The sequence below is a fragment of the Anser cygnoides genome, chromosome 2 (assembly GCF_040182565.1).
Source record: "Anser cygnoides isolate HZ-2024a breed goose chromosome 2, Taihu_goose_T2T_genome, whole genome shotgun sequence".
In the NCBI taxonomy this organism is placed as follows: domain Eukaryota; kingdom Metazoa; phylum Chordata; class Aves; order Anseriformes; family Anatidae; genus Anser; species Anser cygnoides.
In genome coordinates this window covers 4,626,579-4,641,701 of record NC_089874.1, presented here as the reverse complement: position 1 = coordinate 4,641,701, position 15,123 = coordinate 4,626,579, and the positions used below count along the sequence as shown (strand labels likewise).

The 15,123-nt window shown below is 37.8% G+C and overlaps 1 long non-coding RNA gene across 2 annotated transcripts; it reads left to right on the top strand.

Annotated features, from left to right (window-relative positions):
- The first annotated feature begins 741 nt into the window (after positions 1-741).
- LOC125182612 (uncharacterized) lies at positions 742-10,484 on the top strand. 2 transcript variants are annotated; one of them, XR_010829034.1, is made up of 4 exons: positions 742-957; positions 1,793-5,991; positions 8,744-8,832; positions 9,599-10,484. It is a non-coding gene; the product is annotated as an uncharacterized lncRNA (long non-coding RNA). The 2 variants fall into 2 exon arrangements; XR_010829033.1 differs by having other exon boundaries at positions 8,744-10,484.
- The last annotated feature ends 4,639 nt before the right edge of the window (positions 10,485-15,123 follow it).

The window sequence follows — 15,123 nt, the reverse complement described above, 5'->3', positions numbered from 1 at the left end:
ATACAGCAGTGACCTACTTTTCAAAAATATTTTTCTTCCTGAATGTTTACTTACCCTTATATATATATAAGCATCTCACTTGAGATATCTCAATATGAAAATGCAGAACCCAGCTTTTGAATTTTGAAATATTAAGGGTTAGCAGGTAAATAATGTTTAAATTCATAATGGTTACCTAAATAAATATATAAGTAAATGAATCTGGAAACACAGAGTACAGCAAGCCCAGAAGATGTTTTGTAATTATTTCTTCTCTGTATCTTTCTGCTGATACTATATAATAAATGATACTCAGCAACCACAGTCTGTGCATTTTAGTGTCTGGCACAAATCATTCTTATCCTTTATGGTCTCCACAACAAATTGGAAATGAAATAAAAATAATTGGACATTTAGGTCCCAGGCAGAAGTTTAGCTTTATTAAAATTGTTTGCATCTGTTGAGAATTCACATGAAGCTTGCTTGATTTGCTTGATTTTCTTTTTTTTTTCGTTAACTTCCAAAAATCCTGGCTTTATACCAAAGTGATGGAATTTTGAGTTATGATCCTTAAGAATCCTGTCAGCAAACTGAAGATGCAATTTGCTTTGGGGATATTACAGCTTCAAAAAGGCTGAGTTAGATATGTTTTCAATGAATTTACAAACTAATAAAAACAAAGAGTAATATACATATATTTTAATGTAGGCATTGAGGTCTTTTTTATTATTCTTTTTTTTTTTAGTATATCAGCATAGATCAACACTGTTTAAACATAAGAATGCTCGGTAGATTATTTTATTTCTCATTTGCTTAACAAGCTTGGACACAGTTGTTGAAACTTACAGCTCTATTTCTTTCACAGAGATGTCAAATTCTACTGAAAATATTAATCTTAAAGTGACAGAAGAAGGTCTTACAGCAAGGCCTGAAGTTAAACAGAGCTCTGTGTGCAAGGAACATCTCTCTCCTTAACAGGTAAGTCTTGTTAAGGGCAGAGAGTTTCAGCTCAGGTAATTCCTTAGAAGATCTTACTTGGATTTGAAACTTAAATGTTCTGGAAGCCAGCCTGGAACTAGCATGGTTTAAGAACAAAACAAAATAAAACAAAACAAAACTTTCTGGAAGTTACTTCTAAGGTGATGGACATGTTCTGTGAATTCAAAATAGAACAAAGCTTGCTTAATTGTGTTGACTGGGTCTGAAATACCACGAATCCTACGCCTTCCGCATAATTCTGGCAGATTGATGTTCTGTCCTAGCCAAATCTCTGTTGCATCAAAGAAAGAAAACATGTAAGAAGACATTATTTCAAGTTTGTCAATTTTTCCTTCATCAGAAAATGTACAGATGAAAATTTAAGTGGGTTTTCATTTGTTCAAAAGCAATTTATTTTCAAAAAGAGCAGAAAGGAAGGTATATTTTTCCCTGTATCTGAATCTACAACATGACATGTGAATAAGCCTTTAATGAAGTTTCAGTTTTGGGTTAAAGTGATTCAAAATCTATGCTTTACAATATTTGGGTTCCAGAAATAGGAAGAGAATGAAAGTGAGAAATGCATCGGCAGACAACCCAAAGACTGCACCTGGAAGTGCAGAAGGTTTTGTGTTGTGAGTTCTGTCAAAGCAGTTTATGAAGTTTGTTGTTACCTGCAAGAATCTGCTGTAAAAGCACTGCACTAAGAACTTTCAGAATTTCATCTGGGTTTGGGGAAGATAGCTCTTTTAGACACATTAGAAGTAATAATTAAAGACAACAAAATAGAAAAAGCAGAACAAATTGTAAGTCTGTTCTTTTGCTGATTTTCCAGAGCCGAAAAGCCAACAGAGAATTTCTGGGAGCGCACAAGAGTGTCTGCTGGAGGAATGGTTGACTATATTTGAGATCTGAGATGTAGCCCAACAGAGCGCTAGCAAGCAGTGTTACAGGCAAGTCTTCAGACAGACTCTCTGACAAACCTTTTTCCCAACTGTTCAGCAACTATGTGGTTTTCTGCCAAGGCGCACGAAATACTTCATTATGAATAAATGCCTTTATCTATTGGCAAAGCTATTGAGAATGTAGGTGCGGTTGTGGCACTGTGTCCCACAAGCCAGAAGGGTCCAAGCCCCCGTGAGAGGTGAGCGTGAGGTTGCGTGGATCTCCCTACTTATTTCTTGCCGAGCCCTCCATTTAGAAACCTACTACCTCAGCCTTTCCTGGCCTTTCTCCCTTTGGAAGTCACCACCAGCTATGTCTCTCCTGTTTTCCTAACTTATCTCCTGTTTCCTCCTAATTTTCTTTTCTGGTTACACGCCTCATACTACATAACAGCATTTTATCAAAACACGTTTCTAATTAATCTGTTCTGGATCTGATCCCACCTTAGAGAAAAAGTCCAACTGATTTAAGTGGGAGGAAGATCAATCTTTGTTGTGTTCTTTTCAGTTAAGAATGTACCAAGGTCTTGTGAGGCTTAATCAAAGAAAGTGATTTGTCTCTGACAGTCTCTCTGTCTCTTGTGAGCTTTTATGAGGCTGTTCAGCTCATTAAGAGCACCTTAAAAAATATTGTTCTTGGAGACTAAAAAAGGCAAAAACATGATTAGCTGCAGATGAGCAATTTCTTCTAAAAAATTAGGAAATTAGAATCAAGATTTGGAAATCTTTTTTTGCCATGTTACACCAGCAGTTCCTTCTCACTACCCTTGGGAAGGATTACGTGAGTGGTGTTGTTTTCACAGTCACATGTTTCAAAGATGACAACTGAATACACCATAACCAATCCAAGCAATACAGACCTCCGTTGCTCTGTCAAGAGAGTCATGTTCTTTAATGACATTTTCCTCTCAAGCACTGGTGTAACATATTGTGCTGATTTTCCAAAGCTAGAAAACCAGCAGAGAATGGTTGGGCGTGCACAAGACTGTCTGCTGCAAGAATGGTAGTGTAGAGACTATGTGCTGCCTCCGGGTCGGTATTGTCCTTCAGGGAGATGTTCATGACTAGTGATTTGAATGAATAGAAGCAAAATCAAAAAGTGAATTGGAAAAATCTGTTTTCATTTGTTTTATGATAATGCCTACAGTCCCTTTTAAACCTTGTTGCACTTTGCCTTGGGCACTTGTACACTTAAACTGGGTATATCTATTAAATTAAAGAAGACTGTGGCTGGACCTGCAATATTCTATAGTGATGCAGTGTTAGCATGCTCCTTGGAACAGTTTTTTCCCGTGTCATTTTGCTCTTTCCCAGACAACTCTTAGAAATGATTCAAGTAATATCACAGGTCAGAGACTATTTCCCATAGGCAATGTGGGTGAGGTCTTGCTTTTTTAACATGGAAGAAAGATTTTAACCTTATGGACATGAGATGAATCACACCACTTGCCTTCAGGGCCAAGGAACAGGTTCTGGCCTGTTTGCTATACTTGTGTTGTTCTATCTTTGTGTAATAAGAGAAGGGGCTTGCCTTTTAATACTCGTAATCTCAACAGAAAAAAAAAATCAAAAGGGAAAAATAAAAGAAATATTATTATTTTCCAGATGGTACAGAGAGATTAAAGACATGTTTACTTAGTGCAATGGAGCATTATACAGATATCCCCAAGTTAGTGCTGACCTGTTTTGGTTCATGTTCACCACAACGAGGGATAGAATGTCTTTGTTGGCCTGTCAGACTTTAGAAGTTGGCTAAAACCCCATACAACCCAAAGCGTACTGAGAAAACAGTCAATAAGAGTAGCAAAAAGACAGTGGACAAGAAACATAAAATGAGTGGGATTTAAATATCTAAATATTTAGTGTGGTTGTAATAGGTTTGGTTCCATCAAAAAACTTTACTTGTACTGAGTAGTTGTTAGTACCGTTTTCTGATGGCATTTCCCTGCTTCTACAAGTTTTGACAGAAGGACCATCAGGCTGTAGCAGTCCCATAAATCTCTGTAAATATTCATAAATCATGCTCAGATTTTATCTCCTTGAATTATTAATTTCTTCACCCCTGTAGAGGTTTGAAAGTGTTTGGATCTTGGCTGCAGTGGAATGTGAGGTCTTTGAGATGGCATAGGACATCTCGCTTTAGGTTTTCTGTAGATTAAATATTTATGCTCATTATGTTCCAGTCCTGCTGAGGAAGGACATCTCCAGCTGAGGTATATTGAGGTATGTGAATTCAGCTACCCTTTCCAGTGAGTGGATCAGCTGGCTTCCAGCCTTCCGGGGGACACACTGAAAGTCTGCCTTTGTCTGCATATGCTCAGCTAGCAAATCTCATCATCTGCAGGACCAGTCTGCAGGGCTCACACATTTTAGGTTATATCAATTAGTTAGAAACTTGGACCATGAACTGGAAAGTAACAGGAACACCTGAGATCCCCAGTGAAATTTTCCAGCCTTGTATTTTCAGGGTATGAGAGACCTCTTAAGGCCTGGGTACAACTTCTCATTCTATAATGATAATTTCAGCAAAGTTCATAGCCTTTGATTTGTTGTTCCTGGTCAACTTAATGCTGATATCATCATCTTATGAGTGGAGAACCTAGACACAGAAAAGCTGCAGTGACTTTGTCAAAGTTGCAGAGGAGACCTAGATTGGCTGGAGACCTAAGTGGAATGCAAAAATTAAAACCCAGTGTTGTAACTACTGGACCACCTTTTCTCTAAAGAGTTTATGACCTTGTCCTGTGGTAGTATGCAGTATGAAGTTTTTCTTTGGTTTTGCCCCTTTGCCATGACCACTGGTAGTTTTTCCTAAAAAAAATGTGGCTAAAGACTTGCTCTATATCTCGATTGTCCAGCCAGTGGAATACTTGTAACTAAATTTATCAGCCTTTTAAGTTGTTTTTAAATTGCTTTTAGCTTGTGATGTTTCCTTATCTTGGACAAGAGAAAGGAAAAAGGAAGGAGTCTATTTCTGCCATCTCTTTCCTCCTGCAAGAAAACCCCCTCCCCCTTCCCCTCTCTTTGCCTTCCAAAGCTTTTGTTAATTTAAAATTAGCCCTTTGAGTTGCTCTTGGGAAAGTCAGGATCCACGCAGCAACTAAGTCCCAGTGGAGAAGGCTGTTGCAGTAAACACGGGGCAGAACCTCAGTGAGTCACCTGGCTGGCGTTCCCCCACTGCGTGAGGGAGAGCAGCGTAGGAAGCCCATAAAGAAACATGCCACCACCACCGGGGAATCCATGCAGGATACTTCAACGAAATCATTTCCCATCCAATCTGGGCCTCCAACCAGCTATTCACTGCAAGCGTCAGTCCAGATAAGTAATGAGAGGGCACTAGATGCCTGGCTCTGATCTCATTGCCATTGTTTGACCAAAGGAAGGATTCAAAACAAGGCTTGGGGCCAAAAATAAGTCCTGAAATGCTTTTTTTAATATTCAGGTTTTCTTGCCCCCCCTGCCAGCTTCAGAAATAAATAAATAAATAAATAAAATCCCTTACAGCAAATTTTTAGTGACACCCACTGGCAAAGGCTCAGTTGTAACACATCCGTGGAAACTCAGGTTTGCTTGTAGAGTAGGTATTGGCTTGCCATGCATCCGAACAGTTTGACCTATCTGTACACACGTGCTGCCCAGGCCAGCCACCCAGCAATACTTGGGAGCGCTGTTTCTTATAAAAATGCCTATTCCAGTGTGTCCCATAGAACACATTTCAGGAGGGATGTGACAGACAAGCAATTCTTTTTCATCCTTTTGATGAGGAAAAGAAAGCATATAGAATGTTTTATTTAAAACACCTGCAGATTTATTTTTATTATGTGAAACAAATTAAAAAAAATACAGTTAAGAACCTTTCTTGGCATCTTTATTATCCATTTTGATGCTGTACAGTGGAACACATGGATGGAGGGTATGTTTTGGATGAGGTGGAGGATGACAAATTATGGCAGCCCCTTTCAGGGGATTTTTGCTAGGTTTAAATAAACTTCTGACATTTTTTTGTTCAGGACAGAGGGAAAGGACTACGCCCCCATGAACAGGGAGGACAGATATGTTTATTGGGGGTGATATGTGGACAGCTTGGAAGGTAAACTTTTCTCCCATTCTATTTTTTCCCTACTTTCCACTGTATATGAATCAAGCATGGGATTTCAGGAATCCCAAACCTCACCTTTCTAATGCTGCCGTCATGTAGATCTTTAATGTCGGCTGTGAAATTTCAATTGTTTAAACCCTCTCCTAAACAGCTTCCTTACATTCACAAATCCCCGTTTGCAACAAGTAAGTTGAAACCGAACTCTAAAGCCATGTTGTGAACTGTGAATGCGACACGTCTGGTGTCAGAGCAAATATATACATGAGGTACACCTCGAGACTTCAACTAAGCCAGCTCTCAGGCTGGAGGTGAAGCAACTGTGGTAGCACAAATATCAGCACAGGGTAATTATTCTGCCAAGAGATTTTTTTATTTATTTTTTTTTTCTGTACATCAGACACCAACACTACCATGCTGGCATTTGCCACTCACAGAAAGCAGAGAACAGGAACAGGACACTGCTTTTAAAGCCTGTAATGTATGTGTGGACTGTTTGTGAGTGAGTGCCCATTACTGTGACACCTGAAATTTACAGCTCATGGAGGAAATAGATAAGTTTTCTGCCCCCCTGCAAATAGAAACTTTTTCTTCAGCTAAGGTTGGATGTTTTCTTGATATTTTAGAATTGTGTGTTTTTATGGTCTGGACACAATTATTGGGAAGTAAAAAAAATATACAAAAGCAGTGGCAGGTTTGCTATTTCATCCAGAAGAGGGCAATGGCACAGAATGTGGGACTTTCACATTTTTTTATCTTACTTTTTTGTAGGCATCTTTTGTATTTACATTCTTAAAGCATTCATAAGTTCATTTGAAAAAAAAAATAAAAAATATATTCAAAAACTCTTCAAAAACAAGCAAACAAAAATACAGATGGCATCTGTCAAAATTGTATCGATGCATATTTTTTCAAATGAATGTATTTTACCAAAGTGAATAAACAACAGTGTTCAGAAGTGGAGCATATATATACACAGCCAGGATAGCATTTTCTGTTATTTTTAAAAATCCTTTCCTTCCTACAGAATTTTTTGTCAAAAAAAAAAAAAACATTAACAATTCATAATATCCATCAAATATGAGGAAGTGATAAAGTGATATGTGTTAAAAAATAAATAAATAAATGCCTGAAACTAAAGACTAATGAAGAAAGAAAGGAAAGTGAATCATGGCTGCGAAGTAACTAAACAGGTGAATAAACACAGAAACCAAAAGGATTCTTAAGCCTAAACCCTGCAGCAATGAGGATATCTTAATGTTTCTGTCCTGCTTGGTTTGAGACCTTCGTGACCTTCTCTACTTACCTGAAACAAAGGATTCAGATTTGGGGAGAATAAAGAAATGCAGAACTCATCTGAGTATGGCTAAATTATGCCATATTTGCACTGTGATGGATAACAGATTTTAATGTGAAATAAAAATTTAACTATCTTAAAATCATTCTCCTTCCCAAAACTCTCATCAAGAGTTTTTCTGTAACTGGCAGAATATAAGATTATTTAGGAATTTTAAAGGGAAGTTTTCTCACCTTTCTAAAGGTACAGTTTCCTCAGCATTGAAAGCTAGTATCACCAGTTTTTGCTGCTCAGAACTGTAATGCCCAGCACAAAGCAACAGGGAATTCCCTTCATTTTATATTTGGGTGAAAACACTGAAAACAAAAAACAAAAGCCAACCTCCTCCAGCGAGCTTTCACATTTTCCTTTCAGTATGCCAAGACCCAAGACAGACCAGCAGATAATATTCTTTCTTAAAGGTCCTTAGAAGATGTATTCTGGTCTCTCTAAGTGTCATGGTCCTGTGTTTGGTAATTTAATGTGATGATTGTTGTGCTTTTGAGGTTTAGGACAAGGACCAAGCAGGTTGCTATTGTCATCTATAAAGGAAAGATGAAGTTATGAGCCATGTTTGGATTCCCGGTGACATCATCAAACCTTGGCAAAAGTCTCTGGACATTTTTAAGGTTCCTATTAATAACAGGCCCTAGCACAATGACTTCTCGTTGTTCTCAATGTAACAGCTTTTTTCAGGTCACTCTCTTGCTTTTGGGAAGGACAGCGGTCATGCTTGGGTCTTGACAACCATGTAGGTAGGCCTATTGAACTGTCTGACACCTTTTTGCTCAGTCTGTATTTCTTGGAAGTCTTTCCAGGCTACAGGAGCACTGGATGTGTGATAGTTCAATGAACTGTAAGCCACCCACTTAGGTTACCTTCACTATGCTCTGAAACGTATTCAGAACATGTCTCTAACAATTTAATTTCAGTATTTTTCTAAGGAAAGTATAGCTTAACCACCCTCTAGAGGATAACACCTTATCCAGCAACGTCCAGCACAAACTTGGTTCTGAAGTTAAGTAAACACAGGTGCATGTTGGAAGCTGGTTGCAATGATACATGAACTTGGGATCCTACCAAAAACACTTAGGCAAGAGGAAGTCAACATTTTAGAGGGACCCTAGATATACCGTCCCCATGCATGTCTCTAATGTTACGTTGAACATGCTGTGAGTACACTTAGTTAAAGTGAACAGGCAGGTGGCACCTCCATTCCCTGTCTGTTGTGATTCCTCTGGACACTTTGCCATGCATGAAAGCGGGGAGGAGGTGGGAGGGTGGGGGAGATAGGGGGTGTGATACACCAGGACATTCGTAGAAGCATCTTGAGGTCTGTTAGGAAAAAATCAGATGGGACGTGAAATCAAACCCTTTAGCTAAAAATAATACTTCTTTCTTTCTTTTTAGACAATTATTACAGATATTCAACCAAACAGAAGAAAGAGACTTCAGCAATGGCTTATGGAATGAAATCACATATTCATTCCATTAGTGAAGTATGTTTGCTTTGTTTTTTTTGGTTTTTTTTTTTTTTTTGATCCCCAGGGAGCATTTTCAAATGTTTTAAATTGTTTACCTTGACTTTAGTCTAGATTAATTATTTTCCTTGGCTATAACTGGGCATGCCCAGAAACTGTGGGATGAGTATGATTTAAAAGTGTGTATGGCAGATAAGTAGGCTAACATTACAGACAACTCAAATCTTGTGGCAGATCCCTCCAGATTGTGCTACTGACTTGAAAAATACTAAACAAAAATGGAATCTTTTGTTCTGTTGATGCTTTTAAACTTTTCTTTGCAAACACTTTTCTGAACAAAATGGTATGAACTGATATTGTCACATGAATTTGAGAACAGAAGAGCTAGCAAATTCAATAGCTGCAAGGATATGTGTATTTTAAAGCTTACAAAAAAAAAAAAAAAGTACTTTTATCATGTGGCTTTAATGTTTGGCTATCACAGGCCAGCATATTTAAGCTGGTAATTCCTGTGATGAGTTTAATAACAACTGGCTGAGATAACCTAAAAATTTATTTAATGTTTTTATAAGAGGTGTCTTCATCTCAACCTTCCTGTCTTATCATATGCTATAATATGAAAAATTCCTATTTAATCAGTAGAATAAAGGAAGGAATTTTCAGGGATATCTCAGAGATGGAAACCCCTAAATTTCAGCAAACACTTAAAGAGATTGATCTCAGACTTGAGCAACATGAAGAGCTTTAATGTATGTTTATCAAAGGTGTCTCCACAATCTTTCAGATGAGGAGCTGGATAACAAGGAAGATCTCTTGAGCCTTTTGAACTTACCCAGGGTACTCATTTCTCATCCCTTGGAAAACCTAATGCGTGGTGAGAATATCAGCCTGGCTTGCAGAGCAAGAACAGTTCGTTCCGAGCTGTTCAACATACTGCTCCCTCTGTTTGCTTCATGTTATCAGCACACTGGCTTTGGTTTTAATACACTCCAAATTAATCACTTTGCAGGCAAACAGGCTGACTGTAGAGGTTTGCTGTGTTTTCTTCAGAGGGTGGGTTTACTTTGGAGGCCAAGTAAAGAGTTGCCAAGCAGCTGACAGAACTGATGGATAGAAAGCAATTGCAGGAATGTCCAAAAATGTTTCATTGTTCTTTGGTTGTTTAAACAAATGGATACAGGATGAACTCCAGGTTGCATTGGGTGTGGCCATTGGCCAAAAGGGGGGAGTCTGCAAATGTATGTGTTTTTATAAAAGTAATTGGGTTCTTATTTCCTGTGTTTCTGCCTTACTGATTGTTGGATAATCCCAAGAATATAATTGCTCTGCTTATTCTGAAATAAATTATTCAAATTCAAAAATTAGGTTGAGAAAGGACTTGTATGAAATTCAGATCTAGTGTGCATGAATTACTTTATAAGAATGATTGCTGAAAGTGCTGGAGATACTATCAATAAAGAAAAGGCTACTACTACCTCAAAACGGTAATTACATGTGTAGTGATGACTTTTATATTTGAAAAGAAAACAGGCCAACACAGAAGGATATAAGATGCGAGCACTTCTTATAGATCAGCATTTTTCAGTCACAGCCTATGGGATGAATAGGTCTCATACCAGAATGGTTTCTGGGACAAATGCCCTTTCCAAGTAGGATGGCTGAGCTGGAAAAGGATTGGAAAGAAAAGTTATAAACATGTATTTTTCACATATCTAAACTGCATATGGAATAGAAGTAGTTTTTCCCTACATTTTGCCTTGGGAATTAGTAATTTCATGAATATTCATTACAGAAGGAAGAAAAATAACGATGGCAAAAGATCATCTGAGCTACAGGTATCTAAACATTACAAATATTACCAAAAATTTGCCAGTTCAGAAACTGAGCTTCTGAACATGTTTAGAAAACAGCTAGGTGTCTGTGCTGTTGAAATGAGTGGTGTGGCACATCTGCAAAATCAGACAATGTTAAAATGCCTGAAAATGGCAGTCAGGGTATGTTTTGGCTCCAAATCGATGGCAAAAAATTCCTTCACCCCACTGAAGCAGCACGAAGCCTTTATGCAGATTAATGAAATGTTGACAGCAGCACTGGAAGATTAAAGGATGACCTGCCTTTAGAGTATTTGTTATTAATAGTGATAACTAGTACCAGTTATTTAATTTTAGCTAGATTGAGAATTCCCTAAATAGGACAATAAGGTCCTATGTAAGGTGACTCATTCCATGCTATCTTAAATGGTATTTGCAAACTTTCTTATGTGGTTCTGGTGTTGTTGAAAAAGGAATGCAATGGCTCCACATTCTGCAATATCTAATATTATTTTTCATTCTGACCTTTTGAGATTTTTTTTTCTGGCTTATCCTGTGGAAAAAGAGATTAAAAAATCAGAGAAGAAACAGTATGAAAAAATGAGGTTTGCCGTGTTAGAAATATGTGGCATGTTAGAGATAGGAGTCCCTTCTCCACCTCACATTTTATGATTCTGGCCGTGCTTGTTTTCTTGAACAGTCTTGTTCTGAAGATGTTTGGGTTACATTAAGTGGCACAAAAATATCATCCAAACAAAGTAGAATTAAGTCTGGCCATAGGGAAAGATGCTTCTTTGATCATCTTGCTTTTCTGCCCTCACTTTCAGTGAAGAATGTGCATCCCTTTGTAACCTGCATAATACAGGGGAAAAGAGTTAGTCCCGAGCTCTAGGTTGGAAATTTCTATCTTCTATCAGTATTAGAACTTGCTGCCAATGTTTCAAAAAAATCCCTAGAGTGGTGGCACCTGGAATGTCATCATTTTCTTGATGGAAACACATTCTTCCACCCATGTGACTAAGGACCTCAAATTTCCTGGATCTTCGTGAAAGATGCTTGTATCAGAGACACTACATAGCACCTAACTTTGAGCACCAAAGTTTGTCTTAGAAGTCAGTAATCTAGGCTCTGTGTACTTCTCCCTTCAGTGGAGAGGGATGAGTGTTTGGATGCAGTCACTGGAGGAGCTTCTCTCTCCATGGACAATCAAGGAGAAAGATCACCCAGCAGAAGTACCCTCTTTCAATTACAGTCGTTTCTTAGGGCTTAGGGTTCAGAGATTTCCTGCCTAGCACAACCAGATCCTGAGAACCAGATGTGCAAAGATGAAAACTTACCAGAAAGGACAATTCATCTTGTGGCGGCATCAGATTAGACCCGGTCTCACTAAATCATATTTGATAGAACAGGGAATTGTTGCTCAGAAATGTTTTTGAACAGTTTTTTTTTTCCCACAGTACAGGTGTAGAGGGAACCAGGATGGCCTTATGGAAGATTTCTCACCTGGGTCAGGGATGTTGCTTCTTACAAAGCATGAGTAAGAAAACATCAGGTCTCTTTATATATGGAATAAAATTCCTGTGTCTGATACATCAGGGCTGGTTATACAGGTTGTGGTACTCTGACGAGATTTTTTCCACTGTGAAACCAGAATATTTGGTTGTATAGTTTGAAAAAACAAGAAGTTTTAGTAAGCAAAACCTTTCCATCTCCTTGCTTCCTGCAGCTGATTTGGGCCCATGCTGATATCCAAAGACGCATTCCTTTTCCTACAGCTTCTGGCAAAAATATTTTGTCTCTCAAGTAACTTGTCTGTCTTTAGTTATCCAGTAGGAGTGGCTTCCTTTGAGATTTATCCCCTCCACATCTGCCTCAGTGACCACTGCAGTCCCACCTGGCCAGGAGGCTTGCCTAACTTTCAGTGAAGCCAGCAGGATCCATTTCATGGCCTTCAGCGGTCAGCTTTGATTAGCCTCTGAAGAGCAAAAGACAAACATGAATAAAAACTCTTGAGCTCCGACACCATTAGCAACACATTGTGAGCATCAGGAAAGCATTTATTTCACATTAAGGATAAAACTGTCAGAGAAGCCAGAATCATTAAATCTGACAGGACGTTAACAGCTAGGAATGATTTGGAGGAGCTTGTCAGGGAAATCCCAAGACTGAAATATAAATTATGTGAAACAGTGCCTATTCAGTGATAAGCTAATGCCTAGAAATACACCATCTGTGCAGTTTCCTCATACTGATAAATCCTGAAGCAATTCCATAAGAAATTGCAGGTTTTTCCAGGGCATCTTTTGTTTGATGTCCATATCACTCTTGAAATGTTTTGCATTTGAAAATGCACAGTAAAAAAATAACTGGAACAACATCAGAAGGTGATTCATAGTCAAAACCCACATGCAGTGGGTATACAAGCTTGTTTTTTGAGCAAACCTGCTGCCCTTGGCTAGCTGGATGCAGACCAGAACCTAGAGATTGGTGGGTCAACAGGGCTGCATTGGAAAGAAGCTTGGAAAAAATGTTATTCCTGCACCTCATCAATTTTGATTGTCTTCATCCTTGTTTATTTTTTTATTATTTTTTCCCCTGAATTTTCCACGTTAAGTGAATAAAGAATTAATGAATAATGTCTTTGCAAATGAGAGAACATTTTTTTTTTTTTTTTTTATGGCAGACCTGTATGGAAAGCACTGTTAGATGCTACAGAGTATTAATCACTTCTAGTCTTGGATCTACCACATACCAAGGTGACAGCTTGCTTAGTCTGACCTGGTCTGGGAAATTGCATGGACTGCTGGAGTAACTCCCCAGATATTTTCTCACTGTTAGCTGATAAAAAGCTATTGGAAAGTATTGTTAAAATTTCTGTGGCTCATTTAGACCACAGAGATATACAAAGAATCAGGAACCGTGGAGATGGCAAAGGACTACTAATGGCCCAGTACCTTGCCAGTAGGGGATTTCTCTCTAGTGCACACTTACTCATTCATTTTGAGAAAGCTCATGTTCAGTATTTCAAGCAATGATGCATTCATCACCTCCCTAGGGTAACTTTTACACAGTAGGTCTTCTTGCTGGGAAGCTTTCCCCTCCACCTTACGAATTTATCCTAGATTTTTTCTTCCCAAGGTTTATATATATGAGTGTATACATATGTATATTTTACTAGTTCTGTTGCTGTTTTTGTTGTTGTTGTTTTGTTGATTGGTTTTTAATTTAATTTTATTTTATTTATTTTATTTTATTTTATTTATTTATTTTTTTTTCCTCTGCAAGTCTAGATTTCAGTGGCAGTATTAATGGAAAATGCCAAGATGGATAAATGAAATATTGTTTTCCAGTTTCTCAAGTTGAATAATAGAAAAACTGTTAACAAATTACAAATAAATTATAGGAAATTATGGCAATGGCAGCAAAGGAGGTTTGAAACAACCTGAATGCTAATGACACAGTCTATATCTCATGTATATATAACACAGTTAGCAAATTGCTTCCTATTCTGCACAGATTTCACTTCAGTATGAATGTCAGAAACTGTGTCATGCCTGGGAATCTTAGATGAATATACTTTCTTGTGTGGTGACTTGCATGAAATGCCAAAGGGCTAAAGATATAATGAGACTTGAATTTAAATAAATAAAATATCAGTTCCTTGAGCAGTGCAGTAAATTGCTTATTTATAAGTGGAATTTACTTTTTTTTTTTTTTACTTTTTTTTTTTTTTACTAAATTTTATTTATAAGTGGTTTATAAGTGGAATAAACTGGTTTACATTGGACATGTTTATATTTTCCCTCTCTCATGCATTCTCTCCAATAAGTAGGTTTTGGGACGTCAAGTAAATTTCATTAAAGTTGATTAAAGTTCAGTAAGAGAATTTTTTTACTCAGCTGCCTATTTTAATAAATGTTTTAGGAATTTACCATCTCTGAGTTCTCCTCCTTTCTTTTAAATGTAGTTGAAAGCAGCCTTTACTATTTAGATGAAAACAAACAAACAAACAAACAAAAAATATGTTCATGAATTTAAACACGCTCACACATCACTGAAACCACTCAAAGGAAAAATAGGAGTTAACGGCTTCAGGACTCTGTTTTGTACACCTTGTGACACAGCAGAGGGCACTGAGCTTTAATATGAGATGAACTGAAGGAGCAGTTGCTTATATAGGAAGAGTCCTATACAGCTTGTAATTAAGTTTGTCTCATAGTGATGGTGAAGACCATGGGAAAAAACAAAACGAAGCGAAGCAAAGCAAAGCAAAACAAAAACAAACAAACAAAACACAAACAAACAAAAAAACAAACACTGATTTGCTAAGTGACTCACTGGTAAAAGAAGAGTTGTGTGCTCACACATATTCCAACATCTTCTGTCCATTCAGTTTACTTCTCATACCTTGTCTGCTGGTTGTCTAACTCTTAGGCTATACCTACCCTATAAAAACAAAGATGGCCAGGAGGGAGGCTCAGGAACCTGCTAACAATTG